This window comes from Neovison vison, chromosome 1 (assembly GCF_020171115.1).
Source record: "Neovison vison isolate M4711 chromosome 1, ASM_NN_V1, whole genome shotgun sequence".
NCBI classification, from domain to species: domain Eukaryota; kingdom Metazoa; phylum Chordata; class Mammalia; order Carnivora; family Mustelidae; genus Neogale; species Neogale vison.
Window position 1 is genome coordinate 102,086,885 of NC_058091.1, and position 15,939 is coordinate 102,102,823.

Here is a 15,939-nt window from a genome sequence, read left to right on the forward strand (position 1 = left end):
TACAAGTTCTAGCAGTTTTGGAGTGGAGTCTTTTGGGTTTTCCACATAGAGTATCATATCATCTGCGAAGAGTGATAATTTGACTTCTTCTTTGTCGATTTGGATGCCTTTAATTTCCTTTTGTTGTCTGATTGCTGAGGCTAGGACTTCTAGTACTATGTTGAATAGCAGTGGTGATAATGGACATCCCTGCCGTGTTCCTGACCTTAGTGGAAAAGCTTTCAGTTTTTCTCCATTGAGAATGATATTCGCGGTGGGTTTTTCATAGATGGCTTTGATGATATTGAGGTATGTGCCCTCTATCCCTACACTTTGAAGAGTTTTGATCAGGAAGGGATGCTGTACTTTGTCAAATGCTTTTTCAGCATCTATTGAGAGTATCATATGGTTCTTGTTCTTTCTTTTATTGATGTGTTGTATCACATTGACTGATTTGCGGATGTTGAACCAACCTTGCAGCCCTGGGATAAATCCCACTTGGTCGTGGTGAATAATCCTTTTAATGTACTGTTGAATCCTATTGGCTAGTATTTTGGTGAGAATTTTTGCATCTGTGTTCATCAAGGATATTGGTCTATAGCTCTCTTTTTTGATGGGATCCTTGTCTGGTTTTAGGATCAAGGTGATGCTGGCCTCATAAAATGAGTTTGGGAGTTTTCCTTCCATTTCTATTTTTTGGAACAGTTTCAGGAGAATAGGAATTAGTTCTTCTTTAAATGTTTGGTAGAATTCCCCCGGGAAGCCATCTGGCCCTGGGCTTTTGTTTGTTTGGAGATTTTTAATGACTGTTTCAATCTCCTTACTGGTTATGGGTCTGTTCAGGCTTTCTATTTCTTCCTGGTTCAATTTTGGTAGTTTATATGTTTCTAGGAATGCATCCATTTCTTCCAGATTGTCAAATTTGTTGGCGTAGAGTTGCTCATAGTATGTTCTTATAATAGTTTGTATTTCTTTGGTGTTAGTTGTGATCTCTCCTCTTTCATTCATGATTTTATTTATTTGGGTCCTTTCTCTTTTCTTTTTGATAAGTCTGGCCAAGGGTTTATCAATTTTATTAATTCTTTCAAAGAACCAGCTCCTAGTTTGGTTGATTTGTTCTATTGATTTTTGGTTTCTATTTCATTGATTTCTGCTCTGATCTTAATGATTTCTCTTCTCCTGCTGGGCTTAGGGTTTCTTTCTTGTTCTTTCTCCAGCTCCTTTAGGAGTAGGATTAGGTTGTGTACCTGAGACCTTTCTTGTTTCTTGAGAAAAGCTTGTACGGCTATATATTTTCCTCTCAGGACTGCCTTTGTTGTGTCCCACAGATTTTGAACCGTTGTATTTTCATTATCATTTGTTTCCAAGATTTTTTTCAATTCTTCTTTAATTTCCCGGTTGACCCATTCATTCTTTAGAAGGATGCTGTTTAGTCTCCATGTATTTGTGTTCTTTCCAAACTTCCTCTTGTGGTTGAGTTCTAGCTTCAGAGCATTGTGGTCTGAAAATATGCAGGGAATGATCCCAATCTTTTGATACCGGTTGAGTCCTGATTTAGGACCGAGGATGTGATCTATTCTGGAGAATGTTCCATGTGCACTAGAGAAGAATGTGTATTCTGTTGCTTTGGGATGAAATGTTCTGAATTTATCTGTGATGTCCATCTCATCCAGTGTATCATTTAAGGCCTTTATTTCCCTGTTGATCTTTTGCTTGGATGATCTGTCCATTTCAGTGAGGGGAGTGTTAAAGCCCCCTACTATTATTGTATTATTGTTGATGTGTTTCTTTGATTTTGTTATTAATTGGTTTATATAGTTGGCTGCTCCCACGTTGGGGGCATAGATATTTAAAATTGTTAGATCTTCTTGTTGGACAGACCCTTTGAGTATGATATAGTGTCCTTCCCATTTGAGAATATTTGAATATATATTAACATATTGAGAGACATATGAGAATAACTGAAGAGGGAAGTAGTGAGATGAAAAATCAAGTTGAAGAATTCTATCAGATTACAATGCAAAAGGATACTAATCTTACAAAATATTTAAAAAGTTTTCAGAAGGAAAAAAAAATAAAACATATGAGGAAATAATGGAAGAAAAGTATTCAAAGCTAAATAAAGATCTGAATCTTCAGACTGAAAGGGTCTCCCAGGTTACAAACTGCTTGAATGTGGGGGGGAAAAAAATACATGTCTTTTTAGATACATATTGGTGAAAAAATACTAATTCAAAGGAAAAAGAAAAAAAAAATCTTAAGTGTTTCCAGAGGGTGGAAGGAAAGAGGAAATAGAAAGGATACCAATTAGTGTCTCCAAAAAAATTACCCTAAGATACACAAAACTAAGAGTTAGTTATGGGATAGAATTTTTTTTAATTAACAAAACCTTCCACCTACCCTTAACATTCCTCCAAAATAAACTTCCCTCTACTGGAGGGACGCCTGCGTGGCTCAGTCAGTTAAGTGACTGCTTCAGCTCAGGTCATCATCCTGAAGTCCTGGGATCAAGTCCCATATGGGGCTCCTTGCTCAGCGGGGAGCCTACTTCTCCCTCTGCCTGTTCTGCCTGCTGCTCCCCCTGCTTGTGTTCTCCCTCTGAAAAATAAAATCTTAAAATAATAAAAAATAAAAGTGTTATTGGAAAAAAAAGTTAATAACATTCTAGAAATAAAACACAAGCTCTCAAACTGGAAGCTGATGGGAAGAGAGAGATGGAGGGTGGTAAGAGTGATAAAAATCATGTAAATAGGACAAATTATCTGGGAAGGGGAATAGTTACCAACTAGCTATTACTAGGAAATTAGGTTTTAATTTATACATAGAAATATGATGACAGCAATCATTATGTAAACAGGAATATAATTTCCAGGGAAACTGGTAGGAGAAGAAAAGGAAACAATTCCAAACAAAGATAGAAAATGTAATAGTTATAATTATAATTGTAATGAAGAACAAGAAAGCATGATAAAAAAAGAAAACAATGCAAAGAAAGAATCCAAACATATTAACAATCAAAATAAAGTTTTCTGGTATTTAGAATTTAGAAATTTCAAATGGTAGGGTTTTTGTTTTAAGATTTTATTTATTTATTTGAGAGAAAGAGATAGCAAGAAAGGGAACACAAGCAGGGGGAGTGGGAGAGGGAGAAACAGGCTCCCTGCCGAGCAAGGAGCCCGCCATGGGGTTCAATCCCAGGACCCAGGGATCATGACTTGAGCCGAAGGCAGACATTTAACAACTGAACTACCCAGGCACCCTGTAGGGTTGGGTTTTCTTTGTTTGTTTGTTTGTTTGTTTTTAAGATTTTATTTATTTAGAGAGACAGAGAGTGCAAGCAGACAGAGGTACAGAGAAAGAGAATCTCAGGCAGACTCCAAGCTGAGAGCTGAGTGCAGAGCCTGAGATTGGGGCTTGATCCCAGGATCTTAAGACCATGACCTGAGCAGAAGCCAAGAGTCTGACACTCAACTTCCTGAGTTACTCAGGTGCCCCAGTGTGGATTCTTTTTTTTGGGGGGAGGGGTTTTTTTTATTATTTTTTTAAGTCTGCCCACATGCTGCTTACAAGAAACCCACCTACAACACTTGTTAAGTGCCAAGAGTAAGTCATATCAGACTGACCTGGACTTCTCTGATGGGCATACTAAGATGTCATCAGATGAATACTCTGCTCAAGAGATTTCAAAATGAGAACAGATGAAATGTAATATAAAACTAAATGGCTCCCCCGTAGAGAGTTAAGACCTGATGCCAACATGGTGGGAGATTTCTAGTGATGTTTTTAGAGTACTGACACTTGCCCCATCCAGTTAACTGGTTACTCTTCATTTGGGTAAGGGCAACCATGACCTGCAAATCACAGCTCCACACAAAGCAGAGCTAAGAATGATCTCTGACTGAATGAAAGACCTTACTGAAAGATCTCACCTGGATAAATAATGGGCCAACTGCCACAAGATAAAATTCAATAGAAATACACAAAAGTCCTGGGAGCCAAAATCTGGGTTGTAGAATGCTCAATAGGAAGCTGCTGGCTTCACAGCAGGAGATCTGAGGAGACTACAAGGTCTTAGCTAATGGTAAACTGCAGTCATTATTGTCAACTGGACGCCCAACAATTCGTTTGCTCCTGGACTACACCCTCTCCATTCAGCAACCCTATGATCAGGAAGAATCAAACCTCAGTGGATCTAGACAAGGTTGACCAGACTGGAGACATAACTGCAAACCACTGCAAAAAAAAAAGCAGCAGTTTTAGAATATGATGTCCCTCTTGTCTTCAAATACTGGCAAGACTGCCACGAGGAAAAGACATTAGGCTTCTCCCCATCACTCCCAGAGTACAGAGTTAGTACTGACTTCCTGGAAACTCCAGGAAGGAAGTTTTTAGTTTAATTTCATTTTAAAAAGGTTTTAATAGATGGGGATGTCCCTCAAACTGAAAGTTTCCCATCACTGGAGGTGTCTGGAATAGGGCAGTATGTTCATTAAGTACGTTATCAGGATAAGCATTATTGGTATCAACAATATTTATACAGTAAACAATAATTATTCATAAAATAACTTCCAGCCCTATGACTTGCGTTGACTAGAGTGTCTAAACCAATCATTTTTCCAAACTGAACTACGCTTCAAGAAGCAGGTTTAGAGCACCTGGGTGGCTCAGCAGTCAAGCATCTGCCTTCGGCTCAGGTCAGAACCCCTCACTGGGCTCCCTGCTCAGTGGGAATCCTGCTTCTCTTGCTCCCACTCCCCCTGCTTGTGTTCCCTCTCTGACCACCTCTCTGTCAAATAAATAAATAAATTTTTAAAAAAGCAAGTTTAATCCCTACCTCTTCTACAAAGCATAGCATGACAAAAAGCAAGACCACACCTTCCACAGTGCCTATCTCCAGTATTAGACCATTTAGAGCTCTCTTACATTCTTATTTTGCCTCCTAAAAATTATATTTGAAACAGTCCATCTCCCAATGGTACCACAAGCAACCTGGGGTCATAACCAACCTCAATCCGTCAGGCACCCTGGTAGACACTGAATTAAAACTTGTTGACTCATCATTTCTCTCTCTCTCTCTCTCTCTCTCTCTCGCTCTTTTTCCCCTTCATATAGCACACAGCCAATGTTTTTGTAATCACCAACATCTGCTCATTGTGAAAATAATGAAGTACACAATAATGCCTTCCTTGGGAGAATATCTCCCTTCCTGCTTAATACACCAAAATTCTTGCATTTTTCCATTTAAAACTTCCCAACTCCCTAGTGAGAACAATGCTAGAAACTAACTGGTATCAGGGCACCTGGGTGACTCAGTAGGTTGAACATCTGCCTTTGATTCAGGTTATAACCCAGAGTCCTGGGATTGAGCCCTCTTTGCTCCACAAGGAATTTTCTCCCTCTCCCTGCCACTCAGCCTGCTCGCACTCACTCCCTCTCTGTCAAATAAATAAAAATCTTTAAAAAAAAAAAATTAAGAAACTGACTGAAACCCATTCCTGCATATTTTGAAGGTAGTAAAACATAACTTCTTCTTTCCCCTTTTACCACAGAACATATCATATCAATAGATGCCTCTAGGAAAACAGAGATCCCAGATTTTAAAGGGAAAAAGTCAAAATATGAAATTCTCTGCAGAGTAATAAAGATTAGCAAAGTCTTACACTGTAGACAAGCAAGGCTACACGTTCCTCTTCACTGCAGCCTAAAAATACTATAGCTCTGTACAAGTGCATTCCTTGAGGATACTGGGTTGGGGGAACAGTCCAGCCTTGTCGAAAGACTGGCAGTACTAAGACAGTGAAAGAAAGGAACAGAAGGAAAAAAATTTCTTCTCCAGCTCACTTTATGATAAATGCTCATCTGTGAGGATAAACTGAAAGAGGGGATAAAACAGAAAGCGTACACATATTTATTTTTTAAATTTAAGTTGTTAGAATTTAAGTTAAATTCAAAAATGTGAAATTATCATTGCTTCTCTAGTCTTATGCTGCTTTAGATTCAAGGTCCAAAAAGATGGCAGTTTACTAGAAGGGAAATTTCAAATTCAACTTGGCAGCCATATCCAAGATGATGCAGAAACATTTAAAATGCACAAACTTGTTGCATTACTCAAGCTTAGCATTTAATAATGGGATGAGTCTGGCCAAAAGTTGTCCAATGTGAAATTACACTCCGGAGCTAAAAATTAAAAATATTTAGAGGCATAGCTAAGAAAACACAGATGCACAAATGGCTCTAACTATCCTGTATCGGTAATTGGCCAGACATTCATTTAACTAATTTAGAATAAAACAGAGATCAAAAATAATCACATTTTTTTCCCCAGGGTTCTGACATGTGTAGTCTAAAAATAATTGATTCTGATTTCCCAGTGCCTCCATAACTTCCCTCTGTCAAGCATCAGTCAATTGAATTCAATTCAACATAGTTTTTGTTTGGTTCAGTTTTTTATTTAATAGACTATGTATTAAGTCCAAACACTCTGTAGGAACTTCTTACATCTGTCATGTATGTGGAACTCACCACAATTTTGAGAACATAGATCCAACCACAGACACAAATAATAGACCTTCAGACTAGCAGATGTGGGGGTAACTGACCAGATTACAAACACAACAACCTCCTTAAAGTACCTACTACACATAGCAATAAAAGAGGTTTAGGACCTACATGGTAATGCAACTGACCCTGACATGGGGAGCATCCACGGAGAAATTTGCTAAGCGATTATGAGTCCTTGAGGACAAGGATCATAATCAATTTATCGCTGCATCACCAGGATCTAGATTAAACCACAGAAAGAACTAAGACATATTTGCGGAATGGATGGATTAATGCATACCCTACACAAATGCACCAAAGTGCGGGCTGCAATTGCACAGGGAAACCTAGCTGATGAAGCAAATCCATACTGAAAACCAGGGCTGCATCTGCCCATTGACACAGCTATGTTCTAATTTTCGCAAAGCTGTCCTAATGGGCTATCGATGGCCCTGACCAAAGAGATCTCTGCAACTGCTAAACCCAGGAGCTCAAGACAAACCACGGATAGCTGCAAACAAGGCTGGAAGATACCCTCAATCCCACCAAAACATCACAGTAACCTTCTGGGACTATGCCATATGGCAGAGGAGGATCATCTTGCAGACTCCACAGCAACACTTACAGTCACAAGGCATTCCTCCCAAAGGCCAATGTTACCGCCAGCTCTAAGAGATACCATCCCCAGCATCCACACTTTCTTCTCCCTCAGCCCAGTGTGAACAATGGTGAAAACCTGGATGTGCCTCTTCATGACCCAGGCTGTACAGAGGATACCTCATCTAAAGTAGTAAGGTGGGGCACATGGGTGGCTCAGTCAGATAACCATCTGACTCTTCAATTCACCTTAGGTCATGATCTCAGGGTTGGGGGATCAAGCCCCATGTGGGGCTCCAGGCTCAGCACAGAGTCTCCTTACGACTCTCTCTCTCTCTCCTTCTCCCTCTGCCCCCAACCCTGCTCACATGTGCGTGCTCTCTCTCCCTCTAAATAAATCCAAAACATAAAGTAGTGATGTGTTTTCCAAAAGACAGAAATCCAAGTCTCAAGTGTAAAAAAGCTTAGAAATAGGGAGAATAGTATACTTATGATAATAACAAATTTAAGCTAAGTGGAGTACTTTTTACCTGTCAGGCACTATGCTGAGGGGTTTGAGTTATTCTACTTAACCTTCCTGACCACACAAAGAAGTAGGTCCTATGATCCCCACTTGACAGACAGACAAACTAAGCTTTAAGAAGTTAAATACTAGGCCCAAAAATCACACAGGTGCTAAGTGTCAGGGCCATGGCTACAAAATACCCATGATCTTAGTTAGCTATCATCGTACATGGCCTCAAGGTCTTAGAGTACAGAATACTCTTTTGGCAATCACAAGAAGTAATAAACTGATTTTCTGCTTTTACAAAAATATTTTGTATCATTTTAGCCATATTTTACTATCTGTAATTAGTGTCTGGTATTTAAAAGCACATCTGGCACAATAAATACTTGATGAATTAAATGAAGATAAATTAATTACACTGTAACATCATTATCTCTCATTTGGAATGGAATTCAAAATTAAAATTTCAAATGTTTCCATCTACAGAGCATGTAGTTAGGCATTTATTTTTGCATTATGAAAGTAAAACATGTATATTAAAAAACAGACAAAACAAAGAAAAGCAGAAAGAAAATATCTATCATTCTACAAACCAAAGACAACTGTTAACATTTTGAGAAACATGCAATTTAGAGCTCAATTTGATTACTCATATAAGCCTGATTTCTACCACAAAAGCCATAATTCAGAATAAGAAAAAAAAATTTCAAGTGTTGAAAAGACCAATGAACATTTTTTTATGTAATTTCCACATGGAGGCCAAAGAAAATTTTGTTTAGCCATTATGAAAAGATATTTACAATTTTCTTAAGATAAAAAGATCTGTTATTTCATTATTCTTCATTCCCTACTGTCCATTTTCAGTGAACATTCAAAAAGGATATTAATAGAAATTTGAGAAATGTGTCCTATATTTCCCAGTAGACTAATTTCCTAAAGAGTTTTACCCTACATTCACCTAAACTGTCTGTATATATGTTCTAAGCTGCAACTCTTTACATGGCCCACGATGGCTCCAAGCAGTGCTTGCAACCAAGGAAAAGAAAAACATACAAACAGCAAAATGAAAAAGGACTTTGCAATCACACCTGCCCAGCTATCCCTTACTGCAGGCTTTTCTAAGCTACTAATTTTCATTCAGTCGGTGGCAGGCTGGTGAGAATCCAAGTTTCGTATTTCCTAGTCCAGAGCCTTTTGGGAAACAATGAGAGCATCTATTTATTTAGTATTTGACATATATTATTATTATTACTATTTAAATGGTAGTTGAGAAATGACACACAGATAGTAGGGACCTACTCGGTCACACTGCACACACTATTGGCTTGCTGCCACTAAGTATACACAGAGTTTGAAGAAGGTTCCATGTACTTCCACTTCCTGGAGGGAGGATGAACGTCACCTTCTCTTTTCATTCCCACCCACCCCCCTCCCAATTCCAAAGGAAGCCAAGTAGGAGCTCTGCTTATAGCATCCTAGAGAAGACAGTTAGGCATGTCATCCCTGCCGCCCACGTTGTTGATTTCACTCTCTCTCATTTCAAACCTCAGTCCAGAGGTGTTAGCTCACAAGTGATCTGAACAGGAAGGGGACAGTAAAAGGATCTGTAAAATGATGAAAAGGCAGACTGCCCAAGGCAAAGGAAATTTCTCCAGGGAAGTGGTGGAGTTGCCCACGTTCTCAGGAACTTGAGTGTTTGTTTACCTTCTCCACACTGCCTCTCTCTGAGATAAACGCTCCACTTCTTGCTAAGATCTGCCTTCAAATCATACTCAACCCTTTCTAAAGACTGATCACTTACCAAACTGAACTTAGCAACTTCTCTGAATCCCCATACGGTAGCCAAGCTCATGGCTGGCACTTAGGCACTATTTGGTGAATGGCTGAACACTTACAAAGAGTGTTCTGGTCTTATCTCTAATATTCTACCTAATTCTGGATACTACCAGAAATCACAGGCCTAGACACACCCCATGAGGTGGAATAAAATTCTCTCTCCCTAATAAAGTATCAAAATTCAGATATAACAAGGTTTAGAATTTTTGAAAATTTGTATTTCGAAAAGTTGTTTCAATCACTGAACGACCTTTGAATTTGAAAGTTACCATGAAAATATAATACCCATGTTCTGAGTGTTTGTATTTGTCCCTACAACACTTTAAAAACTAAATTTCCAAAGAATATTCTTAAAAGTACAAAATTGCTCTAAAGCTCAAACTTCACTGGAACCTCTCTTTCTTTGAATTTTAAAAGAAAATTTTATTGGTCCTTAATCTTTTCTTGACACCAATAACTGTAAAAACAAATAGTTAACAAACAGCATAACATTGCAATCATGGCTAAATTGACCTAGATCAAAACAACACAAGTCAAAACCAAAACTAAACACTGAATCAAACACAAGCAACTGGCAGGATTCCCAGAAGGTCACTAAACTTGGACTTGAGAAAACTATCAACGTTTCCTGAAATTTTCAAAGATATCTCTAAGTTTTTTCATTAGTAAAAACCAAAATGCCAGAGAAACAGCAAAGAGAAAAAATTAAACCGAATCCTTAGAAAAGACAAACCTAGTAGGAAAAAATATCCCTTTCAAAATTGACAGCTATAAATTTATTTTCTTGGCATGGTGGACATATTGTTTGCAATGGTTCTCCATTAAGGAAATCTTTTGAATAGATAACTCTGAAAGCAAACTGGATTAAGCAGGACAGGTAGATCTAGAGCATTCCAACAGCACTGTCTTTGATTATGTGCTTCCCTCATATTATCTGATTTTCCAGAAGGCAAGGTAGTTGAATAAAAAATATTGAGCTGAACACAGGAACCCTGATTTGTCATCCAGTCCTACAACTAACTCTGCATAAGCCTTTAGCCTAGAATGATACCTCTAAGCCTCTGTCTCCTCATTTATATTAGATCAATTATAACATCCATTAACACTCTAAAAATTCTAGGAGTACATGGGAATCCCACAGATAATAATGTATAGTGTTACAGGGCCTCTCTTTATAAAGGACATGATTACTCCTTTTCACAATAAATTAACCAAATTAACTCTTTTAATCAGCTTGGGTATCAGCATTCTAAAGAACTGTGCTGGGTGCTTGGGTGACTCAGTCATTAAGCACCTACCTTTGGCTCAGATCATGATCCCAGGGTCCTGGAATCAAGCCCCACATTGGGCTCCCTGCTCAGCAGGGAGTCTGCTTCTCCTGCTACCACCCCGCAACCCCTGTCTCCCATTTGCTGTGACCCCCTGCACCCCCTTCCACTCTGTCTGTCTCTCTCTCAGATAAACAAATAAAATCTTTTTTAAAAAATAATAAAGATAATAAAGAAAGAACTGTGCTCGGTGATACTGATGTTCAGTCAAGTTTGAGAACCAGTAGTTCAAAGCAGTGATTCTCAAAGTGTGGTCTCTGGCCAGCAGCAGCAGCAGCATCTGGGAACTTTTATAAATGGTATTCAAAACGTTGTACTATTTTCTGAGAAACTTGAAATACTTCACTTATCCTGAAACAAATTCTCCCACTATCTAAAACAGAAAAACCATCAAATGAACATAGCCTAAGCTACTTTTTTTAGGATTCCATTTTTAAGAGGTGAAAACAGAAAAGAGAGCCTCAGCTTAAACCATTCATTAAGTCCAAAGTAAAATAACAGCAAATTCTTATTAAGCATTTACTATGAGTCAGGCAGTGTTAAAAGAACTTTATGTACATTAACACATTTACTCCATATAACAACCCTGCTGAGATAGGTACTGTTTTCCCAATTTTCTAATGAGGAAACAGAAGTAAAAAAATATATGCAACTTGTCCAACTTCAAACAATTCATAAGTGACAGAGTCAGATACAAGACAAGACTAGATAGTCTGGGGGCGTCTGGGTGGCTCAGTGGGTTAAAGCCTCTGTCTTCGGCTCAGGTCATGATTCCAGGGTCCTGGAATCGAGTCCTGGGATCGAGCCCCCGCGTCGGGCTCTCTGCTCAGCAGGGAAGCAGGCTCCCTTCCTCTCTCTGCCTGCCTCTCTGCCTACTTGCGATCTCTGTCTGTCAAATAAATACAATCTTAAAAAAAAAAAAAAAAAAAAAAGACTAGGCAGTCTGACTGTAGAGTGTCCCCAACCATAATATGGAAAAGAAAGTTAGGAAATTTGGCCTCCATGGCTGATCTTGTTTGCATGAGACTAGACCACATGCCAAAAATAAACATTTCTACTTTGTTTCTCTCAAGAATGATAATGACTCTAGCTAAGGAATTACTATTGCATGCTAAGAAATATAATCCAAAGACAATAAATACAAAATAAAAACATGTATCCATTTCCACTGATGTGTTTTACTCACAAGACTTCCAAGATTGGCCTTAATAGTAAAACCATCCACTTTGGAACAAACTAGGGCCCTCAAAATGGACTAAATGAATGCCAGGTAATGCTCATCAAAATCTTTTTAAGTGAGCCAGGTTATGTACATCAAGTGCAATTAGGCTAGCTTCTCTAACACTATCTCTGCTCCAATCCTTATGCATGTAAGTGGAGAATTATAAAATCATTTTTTATTTTATGCATTGCAGTACTGATCATTCCTAATTGGCCACTCACTGCAACAGAGCTGCCACATCCTGTCACTGACAATTGCAACATCGCGGAGTCTCTTAGCTCTCCAGATAAATTATCCAGAACACGTGATTTGATTCCTGAGAGTTTGAATTTGCTTCCACATGCCTTCATTTTTCCCATCAAGAGATGTACCTCTGATCTTTCCTTTTCATCCCCAAAGCTACTCTTCATTTCATACATGGTGAGTTAAATAGAAAACCCTACTCAAATTAAATTGTAATGGCATTTAGTAACATTAAATTCTAATCATATTCATTTTAATAACATTCACTTGTAAGGTCAAAAGTATCCTAATAGAGACTGATTGCCCGAATGAAGGAGTTTACATGCTTGAGAATGCTCATATGCTGGAAGCTGCATTACGTTTAGTCTCCAGGAAGTAACAGAAGATTAGTAATAAACAGGTGTAACATCTTGAATTCCAAGAGTCAAGATGAGTTATAAAAAGGTGCTCTAAGTTAGAAATCTAATATTCAACTTATCATTGAAATCAAAGGATAATCAAGACTACATTCAAAATTACAGAATAATTTGGCATCCTTTTTGAAATTGATACCATGTTTTTTCACCAGAACTATTTGGTCCTAAGATGATCATCCAGATAAGTTCCAATCAAACGATATGTAAAGAATTGCTTTTTGGGTATGCGGTTTGAAGCATTTTGAAATTATCACAGTTAAGCAGAAAAAGAACTCTTAAATTACATCACCTAACCCTTTTTGCCAGTTTAGGCCTATCCTTGCTCTGTATCCTCATTTTCCCTTCTCTTATATCCTCTTCAACAAACCTTCATGTAGCTGGATAAGGTTTCATTCTGTGCTCACTCTCAAGAACCTAAGAAATACCAGATCGTATTTCCCAAGTGGCTCTCTTGGATACCACAGCATGCCACCTTTAGATGCTCTCTTCCCATCTGAATCAGTCTAAGGACTGATATTAAGGAGAACCAGACTTTAAGACTATTTAAATGTGAATGTTAATGGATTATAAAACCCACCAGATAGCGAATGAAATACTTTACCACAGAGAGTGAATAAAAATCAAATGATTTGAAGCTAATCAAGTAAAAAAGAAAAATTCTAGAAAGTTCCATATAAAACATGCAATAAAATTATGAAAAGAATTTGAAAATATTCTTGTGTTCACATTCTGGTTAAGAAGTAAAAGCTATAAATTCTAAGGGTTAGATTTAATACAAAATCTGACCCTTATATCAACATACTTTTCATTTCAAGGCATTTGGGGATTAGAATTTTTTGTTCTTAGTGTGAGTGTGGTGTGTGTATATTTAATTTAAACACTTTAGAAGCATTATTTCACTTTAACAACAATGTGAGAACTATGAAGGATGCATTGTATTACTACAGTCCTCCTTTACAGATGGGGAAACTGAGGCTCAGAGAAGTTATGCAACTCTCCCAGAGCAAATTTTGAATATGTTCCCATAGCATATTTTGAACCTGAGTCTTGAGCCCCAACAAAGGCTCCTGTTCCTTAACATTACCTTTATTTTCCCTAGTTCTCTAAACACACGCTTAATACCTGCCCCTCAAGAAGTCTATATATTGCAATCACAAACTGGCACAGAAAATGCCAGTTTGGGAAATGAACGTTTCCTGTACAGAAAGTCTTGCTAGGGGTAGCACTGTGTTCACCAGGCACACATGTGGTGGGACTGGAGTCATGCCTATTCTAGCCTTTTATCCAGCATCAGATTTTCTAATCCATTTAAGCCTATTTGCAAAGTCATTCTATTTCTGTACTAATGACTTAGAAACAGCTGGAATTTTTTTTAGCCAAAATTTTGAAATCTCAGATCTCTATTAAAAGAAGTGGGGGGAGGAGTCACTTCAAATAATCCAGAGACCTGCAATGCTGAACTTCCCTTTCACTCTGGAGAACTGGCATGAATCCCTTAAACCTCTGCTTTAAAAAAAAAAAAAAAAAAAAAAAAAGTCCTGTAATGTACTGTAATGTACACTGATGACAGAGATGATCTGGTATCATCTCATTGGGAGCCAAAGACTCATGTTATTACAACTAGAAGACTTATGTATATTTCTTCTTCGGCTTCATTTCGACTCAAAAAAAAAAAAAAAAAAAAAAAAAACCTAAATTCCTATTCTCCCTAAAGTACACAGATTCTACCATGTAAAAATTGCTCAAAATGATAGCTAAGTCTCTACCCTTTACAGGATCCTCCAACGTTCCCAGTGTGTTTTGGGGGGGGATTGTTTTGGAGAGTGTAAAACCCTACTGATGAAGACCTAGGATTTTCTGAAAAGTGTTCCCTTTACTACTGCCCCTGTGGAGGGGAATTTGCAGGTGTTTGCCCTTACCTGAGATCCAACCCAGTAGTTCTCAAAAGTATGTAAACGCAACCATCACCTGGAGGGTTCATGGAAACACAACTAAACCTTACTCCCAGAGTTTCGGCCTGGGCTCTTGATCGTCCCTTAAAGTTCCCAGGTGATGCTCTACCGCTGGCCAGAGATGACATTCTGAGAACCACTCCTTTAACTCACTGGTTCCCAAGCTGTTCTGCATGGAAATCACCCGAGAGGATCTGTTTTAAACGTGGATGCCCCCAACTCCCATTCCTACAGATTCTCACTTAATTGGTTTAGGGTGCTGCTCAAGTACCGAGTTTTTTAAAGTTCCCCCAAGCTCCTGTCCTGTGCAGCACCATTAAAGAACCTTCTGGGCCAAATACACCGCCCACCGCCCTGTGCGCTCGCCCACGCTCCCGGCGCGCCACGTGTGGACGCCACTGCCCCTTCCAAGGGGACGATGGGTTCAGGGGCGTACATTGCCACACAATAAGAATTCCCGGGGCCAAAGACCCCGCGGCACAAACCAGCTCCCAACGAACCTCCCGTGATTCAGGAACACCCAGTAACTTTGTAGGACAAATCCTGTCAACCCAGCCTCCAGCCTGGGCGCAGGGTTGATCTCTGGGTTCACCAAGCGCTTCAGCGCGGGGAGAAAATGTCAAACTGCAGCCCCGGGACAGCTAGCCTTGAACCCCCTATTTGTTACTCTAGCAGAGAGAGGGGAGAAGGCGCTGTCACCTTACCTGACGCGGCGTCCAGGGTCAGGGTGGCGGTCGCAGCCAGCAGCGTCTTGTACCAGGGCTTCGGGGGGCGTCCCAGGCAGCGACCAGCCCCAACCCGGGCAGAATCTGGGCTGAAGAGGGTTTGCTACCCTCCGTCCCGAGCCCGGTCGCCCTGTCGCCCCGTCCGCCGGCAGTGGCCAGTGCAGAGCGCCTCGGCTCCGAAGCTCGCTCTCGGCCCCCTGGAGGCGGAGCCCCGGAGATAAGGTTAGCACTCCCGCCCCCTTTCCGGTGGGCAAGGCCAGAGGGTGGGTTTTGGATCGCGATCTGCAAGTGCGAACTGCTAATTAACCCTGGTGGAAACACGCTCGGCTCGAATCCTGCCAGGACCAGAGGCTGCGCGACGGGAGAGGCGGCTGAGGAGCTACCCGGGAAGCGGGAAAGATAAAGGAGCGCCGAGGGTGAAAGGGAGAGACCGGGGAGGCGAGCACCTGGGGCGCGCGGCAGCACGGAGGAGAGGTGCCACCTTCCTTAGCCCGTGAGAACTGCCCCCAGCCAGTTGAGAATTGGCCCCAAGCCAATCTGTCACTCTGGTCACGGAGGAGAGGTGCCACCTTCCTTAGCCCGTGAGAACTGCC

At 39.9% G+C, this 15,939-nt stretch overlaps 1 protein-coding gene across 3 annotated transcripts in view; it reads right to left on the reverse strand.

Annotated features, from left to right (window-relative positions):
- Positions 1 to 15,521, reverse strand: part of COL21A1 (collagen type XXI alpha 1 chain) — a 189,137-nt gene extending 173,616 nt beyond the window's left edge. For all 3 annotated transcript variants that reach the window (XM_044253129.1, XM_044253138.1, XM_044253121.1), the window contains exon 1: positions 15,326 to 15,521. The gene's annotated coding sequence lies outside the window, so the exon portion shown is untranslated. The remainder of the gene's footprint in view (positions 1 to 15,325) is intronic.
- Between the last annotated feature and the right edge of the window lie 418 nt (positions 15,522 to 15,939).